Raw genomic sequence first — 23,422 nt, forward strand, 5'->3', positions numbered from 1 at the left:
GTGGACTTCTTGGTTTTGGGATTTGGTTATTTGGTGTCTGAATAACTGGTTTACTTCTTCTACCTTCTATGTGGAGAGTCTCATATATTTTGCTATATAGAACCACATAGGCATTTTGACAATTATCATCTATATTGTGATTATTGCCTTGCTGATACAGGTAGCATATTGGACACTTCTGATCTAGTTTGCTTTCCTCATTTTACAGATGAGAAAACAAAAATGCCAAAGAAGTCAAGTGATTTCCCTAAGGTTAGGATCCAGGAGTAAGTGACATGGCCTGAATTCCAGGCCAGATATTTTAATTCTAAATCCAGCACTGTATCTTACCATAGTACCTGTCACCTCATACCAAAGACAAATGAAGCAACAAAAGAGACTAGTCAAAGGTTTCATTTATTGGATGGAGTGAGGCTAGAGCTTCCAGGAAGGGATTAAGGGCTCCCATGATATACTGGTCAAATATACACTCCTCTGAAGTTAAAACAAACACTTCACAGTAGATGGCTTTAATTTGATTTAAATTCATGTTTTCCAAGTAAATTTGTGGTCAGCATCTCAACCTTGTAGTTTTTGAACTTTCAAGATGCCCCGTATTTAATCATGGATTCTTCACCTGCCTATCTTACAGTCACAGCTGGACTCACCCATGTCAGGGACCACCGAAGCCAAACTTCACATTTGGTGTTAAACAGGATGACCAGAAGTACAATCTTGGAATGCAGCCTGTCTATCAATTTTGAGGCTGAGATTGTTGACACAGAACTCTGCCAGGCTGGGCCTATATGGGGAATGGATGGTAGCTGGGGAGTCTGACATCTGGGAGAGAGCTGGCAAAAACCAAGCAACTGCAAAGGAGTGTGGGTAGGTAGCCCAAATATTCTAAGGACATCCTGGAGATTTTCAACTGGTCAGGGGAAATTCAACTTCATTTCTGAGATTTTCAACAGGACAAGTTATGATTTTCCAGCTAAAATTAACTACATATCAAACAATTAAAAAAGAAAGACTCGGCCCTTCTGGAAAGTTATTCCAAGGCACAAATAAAGCAACAAAAGGCATTCAATTGTAAGACTTTTTTGCTTTATTCACATACCTTCTCTCCCCGCTTCTCCCTCCATCATTGTGAGACTTGTCTCTCCCCTGGTTCAGTGTTCTCACATTATTTCTCAGAGTGGTGCCTGTGTTTTAAACAGTCCTGGGGCCACTGGCAGGGATTCTGGTGCTCTGTCTTCTTCTTCTGTTCTGTCATCCCCGCCACTAGCTCTGCAGTTCTCTGAATAGAGTTACTCATGATACCTTTTTCAAATACAATATGAGTTCTTTATGTTTTGCTAAATGAGTCCTTTTACTCACCCTTCGCTTCCTTGCTTTTTTCTTTAAAATGTAGTTCTGTGTCTTTGTGTCTGATTTTCTGGGCACTGGGCCTAGTTTAGCTTATTTTTCTTTTTGTTTCAGCATTGTTTTCTAAATGAGCTCCTCCTTCATGATTATCCTTGTTCATTCATAATCTCACTGGAGGAATGAGCAGTGAGTAGAAAAGGATCTCCTTTCTGAAACTTCAGGAGAGACATTTTCTTTTTTGTGTATTTTAAAATGTTACTCAATTTTGTCAGGCCTTATACCTTCCTTGAAGGGCTCTTCAATGTCTAAAATGAGCTTTATTTCTCCATATAGCCACATAAGAGGCAGCATTATACAATAGAATGTGAACTGGCTATAGACTCAGAGGGCCTGGATTCAAATCCTGCTTCTGAAGCTTACTTCTTTAACTTGTTGCTTAACTTCCTTAGGCCTCAGTTTCCCAATCTGTAAAATAAGAAGGGTTAGATTAGATGATCATGAGAGCTAGAAGGGACTTTAAAATCTAACTTCCCTTTTTCAAATGAGAAAACTGAGGCACGGTGAGTTTAAGGATTTGCCTAGGGTCATATAGCTATTAAGTATATATGAGGCAGAATTTGAACACATGCCTTTCTGACTCAGAATTGTTATACCTTATGTACTATACTATACTGTCCCTTTCTCCCTTAGCCTTTGAAGTGCCTTCTAGCTCTAGGTTCTTTGATTTTTTTTCTGCCTACTTACCAATACTGATAACAAGTACTTGGTAGTAGTTTGTGTGTCCGTGTATGCTTCTGTGTATAGGAAGTGAAGGGAATGTGTGTGTGTATGTGGAGTAAGAGAGGTGAATGTTACACTGAGTATTGGCATGGTTATTTTGCCTTGTCACATCCAATTAAATCTAACATTTATAACCTGCCTCCCTTTGTGGCATTCTGTGCCACAGTTAAATGCCCAAGAATAAACATGTCAGCTCTAAATGGAAGATGATGGCAGCAACCAAGACAAGATTCCATCTCATCAGTAGCTTAAAAATTAAAATCCTGCTCCTTACCACCCTCAGCATGCCCCCTTCCATCCCATGATTGAGCTTGCTTATTGCTCCATTTATGGGTGGTAAAGAAAGGAGATAAGTAGGAAGTACATGAACTAGCTATATGATCTTAAAGTGACAAAAACACCTTGCCTGTCAATGAAAGTTACAGAAATAGCATGATATTGAACCAAAACACTTCTAAGAAACTACTCCGAAACCTCTGCTGTCTGGTGAAAAGCTGTTGTCTTTGTAGTGGGATATGCATTATAGAGGCATTAGGAATCAGAATCCCATATTAGTGAGCTATAAAAGCTACCCAGATATTACTAAAGCCAAAAATAATGCACCTCTATACCGCTAAATGTGCTTTCTTCCCCTTTGCTACATGGTAATGAAGTTCTTCCCCTTTATTTTTCCTTTTTTTTTTCTTCCTTATAATCATACTCATGTTGTCAATACCAGTACTACTCCATCTCTGTCCCCAATCAGTCTATTTATAAACAACCCATGTTATTTGGAAAACTCATCAAATGTTGCCCATCTCCTTTGGAATTGTATAGTTTGCTTTTGTGTCTAAAAGTGAGCATAAGCTCAAAAGGAGTGAATGTTTTGGTAAGTTCAACACACATCATTTCATGCCCTAATCCATCACTAGTTCTCTTCAATTTTAGAAAAAGAAGGAGTTGAATCAGAACTAATATTACCCCAGCACTCAAATTTAGTAACTACATGATCTTATGTAACTAAGTCAAACTTGATTTGATTTATTTTCAGGTAATGAAAAATTTGAAAAAAAAACCCACTACATTAAAATGATATGTAAGGTTGAATTCAGTGATATAATAGTATTGTACATTATATTTATAATATGGTTCTGTTATTATATTTTATCCAATATTATATAGCTAAGTATTGTGAATTGTAAAATAACACATTTCTTATCTTTCACCATCACTAAGGTAATTTTAAATAGATTATTTGAATATTTTCAAAACTGCTTTTTTTCCTGTTATTTTTATTATGTCATTCACTTTTCTGGTTCATCACAAGAAAATTGCTCACTGTCTTAAGATCCTGTGATCATATGATGAATGTTTAGCCATGGAGACTCTTAATATGGGCAACTAAACTTTGAGAGGAAAAAAAATGCTATTTGACATTTCATTCTGGTTTGTTAAGTAAAATAGCAGAAATTTCCAGGAAAAAATTTCTGGTGTTTATAACAAAAAGTGTGATCCTCATGAAAATCTTTTGTGCTGAAGAGATCAGAAAGAAACTGCCATCTCCTCAAATGATGGGATAGCACAATCAGCTGGGCTGATATTGCCAAATAGTATCATGACTAAACCAAACTCGAACTTCCTTAATGTGGAGGATGAAAACATCCTTCTTGCCTAGTTGTAGCTGATCATAGTAGGCTATGAATGTCTTCTTCAAAGGCAGCTGTGAAGAAACACCACTCACTCTAGGATATTATTTGGGGATTATGAATAATCTCAACTCTGGTAATTTATTATAGCACAAAGGCTTTTTAATTGAGGCTTCATGAAAATAGATGGTCCCTAAAACACTTAAAAGGGATTCTCCAACAAATAACTCTAGTCTCTACTGCAATATGAAGCCATAATAGTATCTCTTATGAGTATAACAGTTGAAGTCCAGTTTAAGCACTCTCTGCCTACACTCTATAGACCTTTTAGGGTTCTGTGCATAGATTTCAGGGGGTCTATGAACTTGGATAGAAATGTACATACACGAATATAGGTACCTACATATATATCTACACATGCATATATATTCAATTCAATAAACATTTATTAAGAGCTACCTGCTTCCAGGCGCTGTCCTATGATCACTAACTGTTGGTTTATCACCCTACATTCTCTATTACACATTTAAAAAAATTATTCTGAGACGAGGTCAATAGGCTTTACCATAATGACAAAAGACTCCATGTCACAAAAAAAGTTTAAGAGCACCTGATCTAGATATTCACACAAAAATGAAAAGGCTTTCTTTGTTCTAAGGAGCAGGGTTGGAGGAGAGGGTAGGAGGCAGGAAAGAAACAAGAACAGAGATATATTAACAGATGTTCCATGGGATTGTCATACTTTTCATCTGAGAGAGCATCAAATGAACAGCTGTTGACCTAGTGAGGTGGATAAGAAGAAACTTGAATTTGTTTTCTTATCTTTCAGTTGGGGTCTGATTATATTTCAAACCCAGCTGCCTTTAATAGGTAGACCCATCAGAGTTGGGGTATATGAGATGGTTATTGGGTATGACCTGGCCATGCATATAAATAAAATAGAACAGCAGTGAGAAAGTGAGTCTGGGTCAGATATGCACATCCCAAATGTGGTATGAGATGTTGTGTCTCATGTGGTAACTGCAAGAGGCCAATCACTTCTTTTCAGGAAGTGGTTAGCTTCTTAAACAAATGCTTCAATGAATGTTCTTTCCATTACCATGGGTTAGTTTAACTTAGGACCTTCCTCAGATGAATGACAGTAAATGATGACCATCTTGTTCTCAGCACACCATTCAGGCTGTGTTTAATCAATTTAAATGTAGTGGAGAATTGAAGCATTTGCCAGGTTAATTCCAGCCCCAATCCCTGTTTCTTTCTTTATGTTATAGGTTAAAAATTAGTTATTTTTATTTTTTTTTTGGAGCAGGCTGGAGGTGGGCTTGAATTATCTGCATAATTGCCCAAAGGCTTGTTTCACCTTTCATGGGTAGATCCAACTTAAGAAATTCTTATTTTAGAAAAATAAAGAGCTGATGAGCATTAAACTCCTATTCTTAAATCAATGGGAGATGCAGTGAAATGGAAAGAGCATTGACCTGGGAATCAGGAAGCCCAGACAGTGCTCCCAATTCTGCCAATAGTTAGCTACGTGATCCTGAGCAAATCATAATTTTTTGCAGTCTGTTTCCTTATCTCTAATATAAGGGAATTGAAGTAGACCTAGATCCCTTCCTGCTCTACCATTTTATGTTCCTGTGTATCCAAAGTTACACATGGCTCCTAGATTTGCATATCATTAAAAATTCAAAAATAAAGCAGCCCTTGAATGTATGTACAGGTTATTATGGCAATTAATTAGTCATATGGGTGAAGTCCTGCTGATACACTTTATAGTACTCGTGAATAGTAATCCTTTCAATCTCTTTGCTTACAGAGAAATCAAATGAACCAAGGCTATCTAATGCTGTATCTGATATTTCCCTACTCATAGTATGACTCTGGTTGAGAAAACTGATTTTAATCTACTTGCCCTGGCCTGGCAATATTCCCTTTATTTCTATAATGTTCAGCAGACAGAGCTGACATGTGGGTCAGATGGTGGGCACATGTGGGATTATGGGTGCGAACTGGCCTGGAAAACCTCAAATTCACAAGTAAACCCTGCTGTACATGGTGTCTTATTTACTAGAGACATTCATAAACATTTTCTTCTTATTTCCCTTCAAAGTAGTGCTGGACACAGCTTGTCTTTCTTTCTGTATTCTTTATTAGCCTACAACCACAGACTGCAATATGCCAAGAGGGAACGAAGAAAGCAAGTGAACTGCCTCAGTAACACTTAAGACCATGTGTTGATGAACTGAAGTCATATTCAACAAAGCATTTACTGTTGCACAGTGGATTAGCTCCTATTCTCATATCGTTAATTTTCCCCAACAAGTGGCCCTGGGCTTACTTTTTTATTAGAGGGTCCTTGCAAGATTGTTCTATACTGTAAGGGTCTGGGGCTGGGCGCGAGGAAGCTGTTGCTGACCTCCTGGAATGACTTACAAATATAAACAGAACATTGGACTCACTTCAAACAAAGGTGCTAACTTGATCCATGAGGTTAGATTTAGCAACAAAAAGAAGACTCACCACTCTAGTGGAAGATAGGAGGGAGGACACCTTTACTTCAGATAGCTTGCACTGTCTTGTGCAAGGGACATTGAGTCCCTTGTTATTAAAGATATAGATTTCCTAACTGATGCACCTAAGTTGTTGATGAGACAGCAAGATTCCAGAGGACTAGAGCAGTAAGTAAAGTCTCAGTCATGGTCTAAACCAGGGGTGGGGAACCTGCAGCCTAGAGGCCACATGTGGCCTTGTAGGACCTCAAATGTGGCCTTTTGACTGAGTCCAAATTCTACAGAACAAATCCTTTTATTAAGAGGTGAAGTTTGAATTCAGTCAAAGGACTGCACTTGGGGACCTAGAGGGCCATAGGCTGCAGGTTCCCCACCCCTGGTCTAAATCAAAGTTCTTTGAAGTTTGAGGAATTTGAAGAAAATTAATTGATAAAGGATTCATTCTGTTGGCTTTAATCAAACAATTTTGTTTACTGCCATTGGTTGAATCTCCATAGCTGCTTCCAAATGCCTGAACTGAGCTTAGTTGTCACTGTTCTTTTTCTGTGTCTCAGTGAACAATTAGTGTCCCCGCACCTCCCTAATTTCTTGTCACACTTGAAATCAGAAGGTGATGATCTCCTCTAACTTGGGGTATAGCCTGAATGATGACAGTACAATTAATCTCAGAGGGAAAATAAGAAACCATGAAACCAAAGTGAATGAATTCTATTTCTCACAGGGCCTACTTGTTGCTATGTTTTCTATATCATACTCAAAGGGGACCAATTTGTCAGACCATTACTGGTAGAGGGAGTGTCATCTAGCATGAGACAGAGTATTTGTGAAATATGAACAGATCAATCTTCTCATTGGAAACTAAATGACTAATTCTCTGTCCTCTAGCAAGACACTGCATGACTGAATTAGTTTGTTAGGCCAAGTACGGTGAAAGATTATTTAGTAACATTTTAGTAGTAATTTCTCATTTTCAATCATGGAGACATTTATAGTGATCAAAATGGTCTCTGTTATTCACTGGAAATCTTCTTTAATGTTGAGCTTTTAATTTTTCTTTTCTCTTTAGAGTTTCTTTGGAATGGTGGTGTAGAGATGAAGGAAGAAGAAAAATATGTTGTACCCTGCTGGTGACATGGAAGATTGTAATGAAGAGAAAATGGCACTGTGGTTGCAAAAGACCAAAAAACATGTGTCAATTCTCCAAAAACAGCTGTCAAAAGATAAGAGTGGGAAATAAATTACAGTGTAAAACTGTGCATTGAATACACACTGAAAGGATTTCTTGGCCACTAGGTTACCAGGGGAAAAAATTAGTTCTTCGATCACATTTTATAATGTCTTGTAGGAAAAGACTGAATGGCCCCTTATTGTAGCTTGATGAATTGGACTGATGTTTCTGGTTTGTCCTTGCTTCTTCCAATGTACTCTTTGTTGTAAACACCCTGAGACTCCTTGAAGACAGTTTTTTTTTGTCTTTGAATTTCCAGAAACAATTATAGAAATGGTCATATAGTAGATGCTTAATAAATGTTATTTGAAATAAATTTAGAATTATGAAGTTATTTAGTCACCCCTCTGTACTTTCATAAACTCTTCTGATGTCACGTTCCTTCTTCTCCAACCTTAAATTCAAAGTTAGGCATTTTAATCATACATCATCACATTTTTTGGAATCTTTACTTACCCCTACCCCACCATACCCCATTGCTGTTCTTCTTACCAAACCTTAGCCATGGGTTATATCCCCCATCCTCCGCCTCTACGCTTACTTGTGAGAGGCTGAACACAGCTGGAAGGAGTTTCACAACCATAACAAATGGGAGCATTACACATTCATGTTATTCAACCTCAACTGTGTCCTCACTGCATCAAGGCAATCCTTTTATTCCTCCCTAATTAATTCTTAACTGTACTCCCCACAGAAGCTATTTCAAATCTCTTTCCTTTTCATTTTCTATCCCCTCCCCCATTTAAGGACTTTGCCTCTTATTTTACCAAAGCAATTGAGGACATTTGGCTTGAGCTCTCGTTTCTCCCCTTCTCTTCATCTTTTGACATTATCTCCCCTTCTTTCCTGTTGTCCCTTAGCCTCTGACAGGGGTTCCTTTTCTCCTTGCCAACCTTTCCAAAATGTGTACTTGATACCACTCCCTTCCATCATTTCTACCAGATTTCACCCTTTTTCCTCCCTTCTCTCTTTTGAGTCTTCAGCCTCTCCCTATCAACTTGCTCCTTCCTTACTTTCTTCAAACATGCCTGTCTCTCCCGTATATAAAAATAAAAACCTTTCAAAATATATTATGTAACAATAATTATCTGAATTTCACAATAGCAAATCATTCTAGGCCTTTTTTCCCCCTCCCACTCTACAGAATTTATTGCATTGATAACTGGGCAAGTCACACGTGTACAAAATGGAGTTCATACTATCCAAAAGCAGGGGGCTGGGGTGTGGGAAGGAGGAGGCAAGAGGCAGTTACTGGTCTTTCAGGGAGGTGCAGAGGCTAGGGGCTCTGGGAGAGGGTCAGAGGCACCTCCCCCCAAAAGACCCTGGCCTGGCTTTGGTCACAAAACTCAAACAGAGCCCAGAGCTGGGCTGGGAAGGACAAAATGAGGGTTGGGCGACTTCAGGGTCCTGAGGGCCACTCTGTTCATCCCCTTCATGGTAGGGTAGGTCCAGTCCAGACCTAGTCTAGGGGCTTGTGCAGGGGGTGTGTAGCGATACAGGAAGGAGGAGTTGGAGCAGACACAGCCCAGCCTGGCCGCTCCCCAGGGGGCACCCAGGTTGGTGAAGATTTCGGGAGACCATGGCCAGGCAGCTAGCAGCGCGTTTTATAGATACTACTGCGGCTGATGTAGCACATTCATTTGATGACATCACGGTCGATGTAGTTCAGCTTGGGTTCAAACACCTTTAAGTATCGCACCTTCAGGCCAGAGGGTACAAAGGGTACCTCCAAGTTCATGGAGACAGAAGGCCGGGCCCACTTTCCACTTGGGTTCAGCTGTGTTAGGACACGGACCTCTATTTTCTGGGCCAGCAAGAAAGGTTGGACTTAATGACAACTTGGGCCTCCAGTTTGGTCCGCCCCACATCCTGCACTGGGGGGATCACCCGGAAGGGAAGGAATGATGTCCTTGGTGGTCCTGTACCTCATAAGCTCAAACTCTCTATCAGGGAGAGTTCAGAGTCAGACTCGCTGAGCCCCAAACACTGGTGGAAGGTGCAGTCATCTATGGCAATGGACTGCTTCCCGCTCTTGCCCGTCTCATCTGATGTGCCCTTGCCCTGCTTCTTATCAAAGACAATATTATCGTTCATCCCAAACTTGCACTCGGGCATCCCACGCAAATAGCGCTTCCTCAAAACCCGGTCAAACACGTACGTGCTGAGCACCTGCCCTTGAGGATACGTGAACAGGTTGACACTTTCAAGAACATCCAGGAAGAGCTCATTCCGATGATATTTGATGCTCTCACACTGCCAGCCAATGTGTCCTGTCTCCTGGCTGGTAATCTGAGACTGTTCTTCCATTTTCTGATGCTGGCTCTTAATGCCCTGCTGAACTATGAACTTTTTCAGAACTCGGGTCTCCGAGTTTTGTGGGAAGTCGAAGTCTAGGATCTCATCCAGCACGAAGCTGTTCTTGCCAAAGTAGGCGGCCATGACGTCACACATCTTTTCCAGGAACTCAAAGACCGTGGTGGCGTTGACATTTTGCTTGGTGATGGCTGCCAGCCAGATATTGGAACGTTCGACGTGAAAGACCTATGTCATCTTGGTAGACCTGGGAGATGAGCACCTCCCGGCTGTGGTTGCAGATGAAAAGCCCTTCGATCGTGGTGGAGACTCAGTCTCCTCTGCCCATGGCTGTGAGGCCAGAACAGGCGCCGCCCGGGGATCCTGTCAGTTGCTCGGGCAGGTGACCAGTGGGAGGGTCTGGCTCCGCCTTTTGTTTTGATTTTTGGTCATGACTGTAAATGATTATGATGTAGAAGATTTATTTTATTTCTATGATGTAGAAAATTTATTATCATTAATTTGATAATAACTGGACTTTATATAAGGTTTCTAAAGTGCTTTACAAATATTAATTCATTTGACCCTCACAACAATCCCAGGACAAAGTTACTATTATCCCCATTTTACAGGTAAGGAAGCTGAGGCAAATAGAAGTCATGTGACTTGCCCAGATGTATGTAGCCAGGAAGTTTCTGAGGCTAGATTGGGGACTCGGGTTTTTCTGACTCCAATCCTGGTGCTCTATCCACTGCCCCATTTCACTGCCATCTAGTAAAAACCATCAGTTACTATGATACGGGAGTTGGAAATGATCATTCAAAGGGATCTCCTCTTAATGTTTCTCTAGTCCTAATAATTCCTGTTCTTTAGAGAGGCAACTCTTGCCCTGAACCCCTTATGACCAACCCTCCTCCTGTATAGCTCAAGGGCCCCACATCCCTCAAACCTATTGCATGAATTTGGGTATCTCTCCCTTTTGCATATTAAGAAAGAAAACCAAAAGGGAAGGCATTTCGGATAGACACAGACTAGAACACGGAGGAAATGCATTTTTTGCTTGTTTGGTTCAGCTTTGTTAACATGTGGCCTAATGTAATAAAGGTATTTTATAGATGATTGATTATATAACATATTCTTGTATGTTTATGAAATGTACTTGATAATGTAGTAATTGGATGATTCACTTTTGTCAATGATTATAACATTTACAGTTTGAAAAAAACCTTGAAAATTAAGATTTAAAACAGTAGTATTGTAAATGTCTGCAGTTCACACTACATTGACTATTTTTATGTGTCTGCAACTTAATTTATATGTCTATCTTGTCTAATTCATTATCCTGATACCTCTACCCTTTCTCCCCCATATTTTAAATTATAGTCTTAGAGTAGAATAGAACAATACAATTTCTAGGGCAGAACAACATTACTTCTGAACAACCTTTCAGTCACAGGCCAGTAGTTTTGATAGTTGAAGTTGTATTTATCCTGTACAGCAGGGTAGATATGGCTGCTCCCATGGAAAGAAATTTACTAAGGGACTAAATGCTTCCCATAGGACAAAGATAGGCATCATTAACAAGGGCAAGTACCAAAGCACATTTTATTGTGAGCTGGAGCTCCATGATGAAGTTTGGTGCTTAGACAGGCATAAATCACATTCACAGATTAAACTCATTTTCTATGGCCTAAAGGAGCTTTGCTGGATTCGGTCATTAAATTTTTAGTTTAACCATTTTCATATGTGGAAAAAAATGATGTTTTCCACAGAGATGCAAATGGTTATCACTACTCCTGAAAAATCCCCAGCATTAGATGGGCTGGTACTTAATAGAGATTTGCATTGAATGAAGGCAATAGAATTGAGGTAAAATCTAATAGTGCATTGAACCACAACAGTGGGTAGTAGCCATAAGTCAATTGAAGAAACTCTCAGAGATGAACACAATTTGCCTTCTTCTGGGTAAATAAAAATGTGAAGAATCAAATTAGAAATGACGTCTTATAGTATGATTTTTTTATTTCTTTTTTTTGCCTATAATCAAGCATCTCTTTATTATTATAATTTGCCAAAGAGTTTCCTGTTTTGGCAGTGGGATTTTCCTTCCCACAAACTCTGCATGTCAATGAAATCATTGGTCTAGACAAAAGGAAAAAATCAAACATTACACAAGATTATTGTACTCTGGGATGTGGAGAATGGGAATAAAATTTAACTCTGATTAACAGTAGTTATAAATTTTTTCTTGTTAATCCAAATGGGAAAAAAAAAAAACCTAATGGATTCTTACCTTCTTACCCACTCCCTACCCATGGCTTTAAAACATCTATCAAAAAAAGAAGAAAGAATATTCAGATAAATAATACAGTGGTAAGTCCCTAAGATTAAGGCCGTAAAGTATAGTCCTGGTGCATCTCATGAGTCATTGTAATAACATAGAGATCGATTTAGGAGACTCAGAAGTTTGAGGCAGAGTGGGAAATTCCCAGAATGGTGCTAAAGTGATTTTGAGGGGCCCAGAACTGGTGAAGAACAAATGATAATGGAGGTAAAACTCACCTTCATGTCCTTCTTTCCAAGAAGGAAAAATGGTCCCCATCCTAAGGGATCCAGTATGTGCTAATAACAGACTCATATATAGAATCCCTATAGTTTGAAGTCCTACATAACCCTTTTCTCTTGCTCTGGACCTCTTCTACCCACCCCTCCTCCTTGAGAATTTCTAATACTGCACCCCATTCACTTAGGATTTTGGTGTGAAGTTGGAAAATATTTTAATATTTATGACAAAGAGCAACACTTTTTGAATAACAGGTGAAATTTTATGATCATTGAAATTACATTAAGTTACTACATGGCAATTCAGCCTGATGTCTTTCTACTCAACTCTGGCTCCAGCTCACTATTTATCTGCAGTGATTGTCCAAGCTATAATTGCTAACACATAATTTCCATCTAGCTACGTGTTGAGATATGGCCAAAATAAATTTTCATCTACTTTGTTTTTACAGAATGAATTTTTATTCTCTAGGTTATCTTTGATTCCACCCTCTACTTTACTACATCCAAGTAGTTACAAAGTCCTGTTGACTGGATTATATTTTTTATCCTTTTGTTCTCTATTTCCACAGGTCATCATTACCATATGAATGGCCTATTCAAATAACCCAGTAGATAAACCTGGCCATAGCATTTCTGCTCAATGCCTCCCTATTGTCTATGAAACAAAATGCAAATTCCTTTACCTTTAGACTCTCCTTGAAATCTGGTTTTCACAATGAACATTCCGCTAAAGTTCATAATTTACCGAAAATCTCTTAATTCCTGAATCCAAGGGATTTTTTTTTTTACAGGTGCTGTTATCGTTGGCTTCTCTGTATCATTGCCAACTATCTTTTCTTCTGGAAATTCTCTCTATTCTTAACTTCAGAGACACCACACTTAGAAGTTCTTTCTCTTCCCTTTCTATTTGTATTTCTAATTTTGCTCATTTACTGCTCTTTGCTCTGTACTCAAACCTGAAAGTATGGATATTCCCAGGTCTTTTGCTCCTTACTTGGTCACCTCTCTCTCTCTCTCTCTCTCTCTCTCTCTCTCTCTCTCTCTCTCTCTCTCTTTCTCTCTCTTTCTCCTATTTCTAGCTACGTCAATAGCTATATAATTCATTTCTTTATCTCTGCCTCTCTCTGTCTGTCTCTCTCTGACTGTCTCTCTCTCTCTTTCTCTATCTGACTCATACTCCTAAGGCTTCAATCAGGATGTTTGTGCAATGGTGAGTTTCAAACCTATATTTCTAGTTTTAATCTTTTTTCCCATGTTCTGGATTTGAATGCCCCAGATATCTATGAAATAACTCTAACTGCGTGTTCTATTATTTTTCCAAGCCTCCATACCTAAGAAATAAGGCTACAGTTTTTAGAGACCTACAATTCACTGGAATCCATGGTTCTTCATGAACCTTTCCAAATTTCAGAAGGGATTGGGATAGAAAGGTCATAGCTGAGAAGTTCTTGCACAGGAATGAGTTAGAACCAAGATAGAAACAAGCTAAGACCAAGAAGGGCAGTTAGGTGGCACAGCAGATGAGTGCTGCACCTGCAGTCAGGAAGCCTCATCTTCCTGAGTTCAAATCTAGTCTGAGATACTTACTAGCTGTGTGACCCTAGGCAGAGTCATTTAAGCCTATTTACCTCAATTTCCTCATCTGCTTATTAAATGCTTGGTGACTTGACTTGAAGATAAAATGACAGGTTCAAAGGCTACAAAGAGGTCAAGAAGCACGGAGAGTTTGGAGGAAAGCCATTAGATTTAAAAATTATTGATTGCTTTGGAGAGGGAATTTTCAGTTGAATGATGAAGGTTTAGAGGAGAGTGAGAAGAGAATGGGAGCCACTTAGTACAAGCAGAGACACAGCTCTCTCTTTCTCAAAAAGCAAGGAAGGAGCCAGTAGAAAGAAAGAGATTGACAATAAGAGTGTGGGCATGATATGGGGGACAATTATCTGGAGAAGACGGAATCAAGGAATCATGTGGGGGGGGTTAGCCTTAGTTGGCCAGTTTTCTATCAAGAGTGAAGCAAAGGAGAAAATAATGGGGAAGGTGTCTGAATGATGTCAAATAAGAAAGAAGAAAGCTGAGGGAGTTCTAAGCAAATGATCTCAATTTTTTTCAGTGAAGTATGAGGTAAGGTCCTCAGCCAAGAGGGTAAAGGGAACACATGCTGCGGGAAGCTTGAGGAGAGATCAAACAGTTTGGAACAGCTGCTGTGGAGAATGGGATAAAACAAGAAAGAGCTTATGTGTCTATAGAGTTTTAACTTTTTAAAAAATGCGTAGATTATCTCAATGTATTCTCATCTACAATTCTATGGTGTAGATGCTACTGTTAACTCCAGATGAGGAAACTCGGGCTTAGAGGTATTACGTTACTTGCTCAGGGACACACTAAAACTTAAATGTCTAAGACAGGACTTAAGGGACATTGAGTGTAATTCTTCATTTTACAGATGAGGAAACTGAGTCTTAAACTGAGCTTATTTTCTAAAATTTACTCTTCTTTCTGATTTCATAGTTTTTGTTAGTGTAATTATCATTCATCTAGTTCTAGTGTTTGAAACTTTCATTTTATAGTGGATTTTTCTCTCACCTGGGAAATCCAATTAGTTAACAAATCCAGTCAATTCTATCTCATCAATCTCTCTCGTATATATCTCTCACTTTTTGCACAGGCCAAGCAGGTCCAGATGAATTTTGATCTGCATTGTTGGTAGGGACATCCAGGCCAGTGTGGTGCTTGGGTGTATTTGACACAAACCCAGGTCAAGAACTTGCTGATCTTCTCAGACCAAGTGGACAATGCTCAGACTTCATCCTGGCAGACCACTTTGGGCACACTCAATGCTTGCATGTCCTGTGTCTGAGTTGTCCACGAGATCCTTGAATAACATAACATTTACTATCCCCCCGAAGCAGCAGCAGAACATAAAAGGACACAAAACAGGGCCAACCATGGCCCAGACATTCCTTTCAGAAGTGTGCAGAGCTTAGCTCTCACATAAAGTTGGAAGTCAGGGAGTAAGGCTGGAAGAAGGTGAGAACAGAATGAGACTCCCACCATAAAGGGTTATGGGACAAACCCAAAGAGGAGAATGATTCAAAAACATCTAGGAGCATGAGCTTGATGTGTCAACACATTTTGGAACTAGCATCCCTCTGAAGGAGAGGCTGCTATGAGAAGAAGGAAAAGGGCTTTCCTTTTTTAGAGTAAGAATTGTTTCTTTATATTTATGTTCCTAGGACCTAGCACAGTGCCTAGAATATATTAGATATCTGGTAAATCCTTGTTGATTGATTGGAGGCCAATGTTTGCTCCATGTTGTCTCAGGACCCCCAGGCCCTTACTTTATACACATCTGTGATTTAAACTCAGAGTACACTTGGGATGGCATTAATCTGGTCCTGTTTCTACATGAAACAATAGTGGATACATAAAGTAAATGCCCTTCAATGGGGGTAATATTTAATGCTGTTACACCATGCCACCCTTATCCCATTTTTCTGACACAAGGACATTCAAAAAAACTTTGTTTTTAGTTATCTGTAAGTATATAATCAAAACCACTTGTCTTTTGGGTTCAGCTGACAACATTAAGACAAATTCTTTTTTTTTTCCTTTCTAAAGTTTTCTTCAAAAATCACACATACTCAAGAAATTGTTTTTTCTGTTCAAGTAAAGTAAGACCTGAAGTGGATTTAAGATGATTTCTAGAGCATTCTCATAGATATCCTTTGAACTAGACCAAAAAGTTTTTAAATTTGAAAAGACATTGTTGAAAGCATTTTATTTAAATGTATTCAGGTATTATAATAGCCATTACCTAGAATTTTCAGAACATTGCTGCCTGATGGGATTAAGATCAATTTTATTAAAATATGTCTGAACCAATTAAGTAAATTATGATACAATGTGAAGTACAAAACCCCCACCAATGATAATAATTTCTATCAACATTTCACATCTGCAGTTAACCTGAAGCAGATGCTATAAGACATGGCCCATTGTTTTATATTTGCATGTGACAACGTGTTTTGATGTTTTCCTTTTAATTGTAACATTATGTAATGCAGCTTTTTTAGATGCTCTTGTGTGGTAAGTGTCAAAGCCTGAGTTAGAATTTAATTCCCAAATCTCTTTATAGAATTTCCAGTGATCCTATCATTTTCCATATATTCCATTGGGAAAGGCATATTTGGATTGTGGAAAATCACGTTGTGGATCATACTACCAACAAAAAGCCAGGGCACACACATCTTGGGAGGAACCAGTTTCCAAAGACTCTATGAGAAACCCAGATTTCTCAGTGGATGCCAGTTGTTCCTTCCCTATGACATGCTTAGATGAGGTGTTCAATGTAAATTAGAAAATTCAAAGACTTTCTTTTTAACTAAGAAGAAAACAGAGAAGTGTACATCTGGGAGGCCAAGGTGGTTTTTTTGCTTGTAGGCTATCGACTGGTAAGAGTAAAAGAATCATGAACTTCTTCCTTCTTTTGTCCTATGGTGGGATTTCAAGGTCATGACCTTTTAAAAGGATAACTCTTTTATTAAAAGACACACACACACACACACACACACACATGCCCATTTTTTTCTCCTAAAAAAATAGATTAGTTTCATTAATCAAAGACTGAATATTTTGTTGTATTCTTGAAGAGGAATATCAGTCAACCAAAAAACATTCATTAAGCACCTGTTGTGGGTCAGGCACCGTGCTAAGCACTGGCTACACAAGTGCAAAGAAAGAGACAATCTATATTTATAATTGAATAGAAGAGAGAATAATTACATGCATAAATTACACACAGCATAAATACAAGGAGAAGAAATATGAAGTAGTCAAATCCAACTTTTTTGGGGGAGAGGGAGAGGACTAGCATTGGAGGGAACTAAGAAAGGTTTCATGTATAACATTGTACTTGAAGTATATCTTAAAGAAGAGAGGTACTGTATATGGCAGACGTAAAATGCTAATAAGGGCAAAAGTGTTTCTAGAGTAACTTCCAAAGTGAATGCTATAGGTAGAAGTTAGAAAGTCTTGAGGATGATAGCTAGGGGAGAACAAGAAATGAAGATTTCAAGAGAGACTTTATTTCCAATAGTGAAAATATGGGGGGGGGGAGGGGAGAGGTGGAATATTGTAATCCTAGGACATTTTAGGACCTTTAGAGCCATCATGGAGTAGTGGCAGTGTGATTTAGTGGCAGTAGTTGTAAGAATGGTGGGGTTGCAGTCTAGACCTGGGTTCAAATCCTGTGTTAGATACTTGCGACCCTAAGCATGTCATTTCTCTCTAGCCTTAATTTCCTCATCTAAAATATGAAGGGGTTAGACTTGTTGACATCTAAGTACCCATTTGACAATAGATCTATATCCTAGGCCCCCTAATCATTGATATAAATGAATAATAAATGATTAGTAATAAACTTGGTTTAAAATAACTATTTAGAGTTTTCTTCCTTATCTGTACATTGGATTTTTATTTTCTGGCAAATCAAAGTTGTTGGGATGCCATTTATCTCCCTCCCCCCTTTCCTTTCTCTTTATAGATGTCATTTTTTATTACATCGTAATGTACTTTATAGAGAATCATAGAATCTCAAAGTTGGAAGGGACCCGAGGTCATCTGTTCTACCCCATTACTGAATGAGATCCCTGACAAATGTTTAGGAATATTAGGAGTCTCCTCCTCCTTTACCCTCTTCCCAATGCACTGAGTTGAAGACTGTTTTAATTATTGGACAGAGATTGGGTCCATAGAAGATCAACAACATGACTATTCTGCAACTGATTGCATGTTTTTGGCTACAGGGAGGAACAAGTGCTGGAAAATTTATTGAATTGCTGCATGGTTGATTGGATTTGGGTGTTTAGAGAACTCAAATAGCTGAATCAATCGTGCTGAGGTTTAGTTATTTTAGCCATCTGAACAACTGAATCTGATTGACTGGGCAAAAGTACAGTCAGTCATTCAGCAGTCGACCATTACTACAATTGAAAAACAAAAAGTGAATTGCCTGTAGCCATGTTGTTTAGCTGTGGCTATTGTACAGAAGAAGAGATTTGTTCCAAAATGCAGAAGCTGGCCTCCAGAGCAAGGAAAATGAGGCGTCACTAGCCACAAAAACCAGATCGTTGGTGATATGAAGAAGACAGTCTTCTGGTCTAAATTAAGCATAGTTTAAAAATACTCCAGGTTATTTTTACACCTTGCACGGATGGGACATTAGAAACAGGGTGGTGATTAAAGATCAAATTGAGGGGGAGGATACACCCTGTTTTGCACATGGAAAACTTGTTCCTAGGGCCAACAACTGGAGTCTATATGTATGCTTCTTATTTAAATATGTTGTATATGTTTAAATTTAAGGATATATTTTTGGTGTTCCCATTCTAGCATTGAGAAACAGAGGCACAGAGAAGAATGGCAAAGAAAATGTTCTGTGCTCCTTTTTAATTAAATATATTCAAAGGAAAATATTGGACTTGAACCAACATAACTGACTAAACAAAAGCGTGTGTTGGAGTTTAAGCCCATTGGTTTGTTGTGCATGATCAAAAAATGGCACATTTATGCAGGAACATTCTGAATCTAGCTCTCCTTTTTGGGCCCTGAATCCAGAAGCAGTAGGGTTTTCCCAAGCCAGAGAAGGAAAGCATCTTTCTAAGCTACTTTGAGACAATGACCAGAGGGAATATCGGCACAGAATCCTTTTCTATAGCTCTACATTGACAATAGGAAAATATCAGAACTAGGATGTGAGGTGGCAGGGGAAAAGCAGTGATCACCAACATGTACTGGGCCACTGCCTAGTAAAATAAAAGCTTTTTATGATATTCTCCTAGGGGCACCTCCATTTCCCTACACTGATCCTATTTAGACCTTCCTGTTAAAAATCTGAGGTGGGGGGTGGGGAGAGAGAGAGAGAGAGAGAGAGAGGTATACTGTACTCCTCAAACATTTTAAAGACAGCAGAAAAAGCCATCTCCCTCCTCGAGAAAATATAGGCTCATATATTCCTGCTTTCCTACTCAACACTAGGGTAATCAAACTTACTACTTTTGCCCTTAGGTATTTATGATAGAACTATTTGCATATAGATATTAGGCATTCCATGAACAACCATTGAATTGAATTTTAGCTAGAGGTTGGATGCATTCATTGATTGGCCTTGTCTCACATCATCCTTTCTTTAGACAATAGCAGACCATCCTCTCTCCCCTTTTCTTATCCTCATGCATTTGAGTTAATTATCTTGGGAGTTAATAGGCAGACCAGTATAAAAATGCAAGGCTTGAAATGTGTAGAAAATATCCAGAAATCCATTAGAATATAACTTGAAAAAGATTGAATGACTCTCTGGGAAAACATTATTTGAAATAGCTTTTTGGTGGAGGCAGAGGAAAGAGTAATATAGTAACAGAGAAAAGCTCACCTGTAGGTGTCCATGGACAAAAATCAGTAATACTTGTCAGACTGCCATGCAAAGATTGCTACTCTGTGTGCTTCTGGACATTTCCAAGGAAATTAATCTTACACCCTCTCCACTCTGACAAGTTTATGTTCTATTGGAGGAGAAAGGACAAACATAAAAATACAGTAGGACCCTGTTATAACACCACATGTTATTACACTGATATAGATATATCAGATCAGACCATGTCTCCCATGCATTTCTATGCCCAGTAAGAGCTAAAACTGTCCATCTATGAAGCAGGCATTATTCTTTCCCTAAACAAACAGGTAGTCAGTTACTTAACTAGCATCTATTAAGCATCTAGCTTGTACCAGGCACTGTGTGAAGTGCTGGACCAAGTATTGCAAGAGAGTTCCACTTCGTATGAGACTAAATATGGTATAAATCGATGAAATAATTCAAGCTCTCAAAAATGTGAACATTAATACTAGAAGGCTGCTAGGGATTTATTGGAGAGAAGTGAAATCAATCAAAGGAGGTTTTGTGAACGAAGTGAGTTTTAAGCATTTGGAAAGATGGAAATTTCCTAGTATAGTGAAATGGTGTGGGAAAAGTCATTTAAGAGATAGAGAAATGTTGCATGTCATGGTTCAGAGGTGGAAAAGGAGAAAGGCATGTATAGGAGATGGAAAAAAAGTTCAGAATACTTACTGAGATTTGGTAGACAATTGGGCATTTAAGTTGGGTGTACTCTTCACACCACTGACATTGTTCAGTTGTGCCTGACTCTATGACCCCATTTGAGGTTTTCTTGGCAAAAGATAATGGCATTTCCTTCTCTAGCTCATTTTACAGATGAGGCATTGAGGCAAACAGGTTTAAATGACTTGCCCAGGGTCACACAGCTAGTAAGTGTCTGAGGCCAGATTTGAATTTAGGAAGATGAGTCCTCCTGACTCCAGGCCTAGCGCTCTACCCACTGCTCCACCTAGCTGTGCTATCTATCACACCAGTGATAGAAGGATTCAAAATCTCCAGATGAAGCATCCTTTTCCTCTACCTTCTCTTCCTACTACATCACCCCCACTTCATCCAGATTATTTTATGGGCTGAAAGTCATCAACTACAATCCTTCTGGTGACATGGACCACTTATTGTTAGCATCTGCCTTGCCACTGTGTTCCAAAGTCCTCTGACTCTTACTATCTGTTCTTCTACTATGCCCTACAGACGCCTATAAAATGTTCTCTGACCTGTAGGTATACCCCAAGGACCCCTGAGCCTTAACATGTGCCCTTCTGCTTAACCTTTATGACTTTCTGTCCTTTCCATCTGTCCTGCAACTGAATTCTCTTGTATTTGTTATCTCCCTCACTCAATTAAAGTGAGAGATATTTGAGAGCAGGAACATTATAGCTTTTCCTATTTAAATCTCCAAGGTATCACATAGTGCTTGGAATAGTAAATGCTTAAGAAATGTTTTTTTTTTTCATTCAATTATTCACTCTGAAAAGAGAATGGAAATGATACAACTGATCAAAATGATACTTGAAAGAATGAGTGACTTTCCTTAAGCCTCACAGAGGCGTAATCATAAAGCCCAGACATATTCTTGATTCTGGGGTCATTAAAGCATGATGATAACTCCAAAGTATTGAAAAGTTCTGACCAATTGAAAGAACCTTATAAAATTTGGTGAGTAAAGAAAAATGAGAAATAGCACCTGGCCTAGGGGTCAAAGTACTGGATTTGAATTCAACTATACCTGGATTCAAATCCTAAGTCTGATCTTACCTATTTCAACATGGGCAAGTTACTTAAACTCTCTGAGTGTCAGGCAACTCTCCACGCATATGTTATAGACCATGTGGATGGATGGAGAGACTTCCTACACCGAGGAAGTCACATGTGCTTGACATCTGGAAAATGTTCTGAAGTAAACTGTGAGTTGTAATTATAATGTAATCTATACATTCACCTCCATGTTCGTGTAATTATACAGCATATCCTTTCATGAACTCTATAGAAAATTGATGAGTTTACAAGCATTTATTAAGCACTTACCACATACCAGGCACTATGTTAATCACTGGAGATACAAAGACAAAAAGGAAACAGTTCACGTTCACAAGTACCTTACACTCTAATGAGAGAGACCCATGAACATATAAAAGAATGCACACACCCTCACCACTCACCACTCACACACACACAAATACAAATACAAAATGTATATGAGGTAATTTGGGAGGGAGTACACTAAGCAACTGGGAGGACCAGGAAACACCTTGTATAGAAAGTGGTACTTGAATTGAGTTTTGAAAGAGACCAGGCATTCAAAGAGACTGAGGCAATGAGGGAGTATATTTCAGGCATGGGGGAGGGAGGAAACCTATGAAAATGCGTAGAGATGGGAGAAGGAACACTGTATGTGAGGAATGGTGTAGGCCAGTATGGTTGAATCACTAAGGTGTAAGACATTTGGAAAAGGAGGAATGGTCCAGGATACACAAAGCTTCAACAACAAACTAGTGCATGTTGATCTTAGAGAGAACCCTGGAGTCTATTGATTATGGGATGGATGAGGTGGCACGATCAAACATATACGTTAGAAAAATCCTTTTGGTGGCTAGACAGAGAATAGGGAGAGGCCTGAGGTAAAGAGAATGATTAGGAGGTTACTGTAATAGTCTGGCTGAGAGAAGATAAGAGCCTGAAATAGGGTGATGGCTTTATCACTCAAGAAAAGGGGGGATATAGGAAGGTGTGGTGATTAAAAACAAGATTTTGCAACTGACTTGATATGTGGGGTGAATGAGAATGAGAAGACAAGTATGCCATTAAAGTTCTCACCTAGCTTAACAGAAAGATGGTGTTTTCCTCTCCAATAATAGTGAAGTTCGAAAGGGGTAATGGTTTTGGGGAAAATATAACAAGTTCTATTTTAGACACATTGAGTTTCAGATGCACACTGGACATCCAGTTTTATATGCCCATTGGACACTTTATGATGTGGAATTGGAGCTCAGGAAAGTGACTAGGGCTGGATACACACATACATATATATGCACAGATATAACTATATATACATGCATATCTGTGTATAGATGGATAGATGAATAGATAGATAGATAGATAGATCTGGGAGTCATCTGAATATTGATAGTAATTGATCCCTTGAGAGCTAATAAAGTATCCAATTGAGAGGTTGTAGAGAGAAAATAAAAGAGGGCCTAGGACAGAGCACTGGGAGATACCTATTGTTAGCTGGCATGGCACAAATAATAAATTGGTAATGGATTCTGAGGAATGGATGGATAGATAGGAGTAGAATCAAGAGAGAACAGTGTCAAAAACACCAGAGAGGAGAGGTGTAACCAAACTGGCCTCACTGTTTCTCCTGTATCACATATCATCTCCCATATCTGTGCCTCTTCATTGTCTGATTCTCCTGCTTGGAAAGCATTCCTTCTTGGCATCTGCATTTCAGAATCCCAGGCTTCCTTCCAAACTCAGAACATGTCATCTTCTAAATGAAACCTTTCTTGATCCTCCCAGTGGCTAGTGAATTCTCTCTCCTTATCTTGTATATCATTATATATGTACACATTGTCTCCCCTCATTGAATGTAAGCTCATTGAGGGTAGGCATTATCAGACTTTTGGCT

At 38.9% G+C, this 23,422-nt stretch overlaps 1 pseudogene; it reads right to left on the reverse strand.

Annotated features, from left to right (window-relative positions):
- Positions 1-9,078: 9,078 nt before the first annotated feature.
- Positions 9,079-23,422, reverse strand: part of LOC118836871 — a 48,113-nt pseudogene continuing 33,769 nt past the window's right edge.

Source organism: Trichosurus vulpecula, chromosome 2, assembly GCF_011100635.1.
Source record: "Trichosurus vulpecula isolate mTriVul1 chromosome 2, mTriVul1.pri, whole genome shotgun sequence".
NCBI lineage: Eukaryota > Metazoa > Chordata > Mammalia > Diprotodontia > Phalangeridae > Trichosurus > Trichosurus vulpecula.